This window comes from Colobus angolensis, unplaced genomic scaffold (assembly GCF_000951035.1).
Source record: "Colobus angolensis palliatus isolate OR3802 unplaced genomic scaffold, Cang.pa_1.0 Scaffold11, whole genome shotgun sequence".
In the NCBI taxonomy this organism is placed as follows: domain Eukaryota; kingdom Metazoa; phylum Chordata; class Mammalia; order Primates; family Cercopithecidae; genus Colobus; species Colobus angolensis.
This window is the reverse complement of record NW_012112030.1, coordinates 2,241,997-2,243,333: the sequence shown is the minus strand read 5'-3', so window position 1 is coordinate 2,243,333 and position 1,337 is coordinate 2,241,997.

Below are 1,337 nucleotides of genomic sequence, written 5' to 3'. Positions count from 1 at the left end.
TTTTTAGTAGAGATGGGGTTTCTCCATGTTGGCCAGGCTGGTCTCGAACTCCTGACCTCAGGTGATCCACTTGCCTCAGCTTCCCAAAGTGCTGGGATTACAGGCGTGAGTCACCGTGCCTCATCAGGATGTCTTCTTGAAATGATTAAATAATAATTTGAAACTCCGGTGCTAATGCCAACTAGTAATATTAGCATATCTACCCAAGACAGTCTAATATCCAATATCTTATAGTCAGACTAGGTATGGAAGTCCCTCATTCCTGTTGTCCACGTCTCCTCCTACCTTAGGTGACTAGCTTCAAGAGATAAGTATCCAGGTCAGTTATCCTGGATAGCCACACAGTCAGGAGTTTCCAACCAGTCACTGCTTTAACATATTCTCAAACCACTATTTGTACATATTCAGTACAGTACTTAGCAGTGTAAGCAGTGCCCAGGCCAGAAATCCTGGAATCATCCTTGACTCCTCTCTCTCACGTTGCATCCATCCGTCAGCAAATTCTGCTAGCTCCATCTTCAAAATACATCCAGAATACGACCGACCCCTTCTCATTGCCTCTACTCCTTCTAACCTGCTCTAAGCCACCATCAGGTCTCATCTGGATTATGGCTACAGCATGCTAATAGGGCTTTCTGTTTCTGCTGTTACCCTCCCCCAACAGTCTGTCCTCCATACAACAGCCAGAGTGATCTTTTCCTAGGTTTTACTTTTAGAAAGTCCCACATGATCTGGCTTCCTTCTTCCTCGGTGATCTCACCACTGCTCTTTCCTTCTTTCACACGAGTCTAGGCACATTGGCTTCTTGCTGTTCCTTGACCACACTAAGCATACTTCTGCCTTCCTGCATACTTTAGGGCCTTTGCGCTTGCTACCCTTTTTTGTTGTTTATTTTTTTATTTATTTATATTTTTATTTATTTCTTTATTTTGAGACGGAATCTCGCTCTGTCACCCAGGCTGGAGTGCAGTGGCTCAATCTCGGCTCACTGCCAGCTCCGCCTCCCGAGTTCACCCCATTCTCCTGCCTCAGCCTCCTGAGTAGCTGGGACTACAGGTGCCTGCCACTGCACCTGGCTGTTTTTTTGTATTTTTAATAGAGACCGGGTTTCACCGTGTTAGCCAGGACGGTCTCGGTCTCCTAACTTCGTGATCTGCCCGCCTTGACCTCCCAAAATGCTGAGATTACAGGCATGAGCCACCGTACCCAGCCTTTTTGTTGTTTATTTTTTGAGACAGAGTCTCGCTCTGTCGCCCAGGCTGGAGTGCAGTGGCGTGATCTCAGCTCACTACAATCTCCACCTCCTGGATTCAAGCGATTTTCCTGCCTCAGCCTCC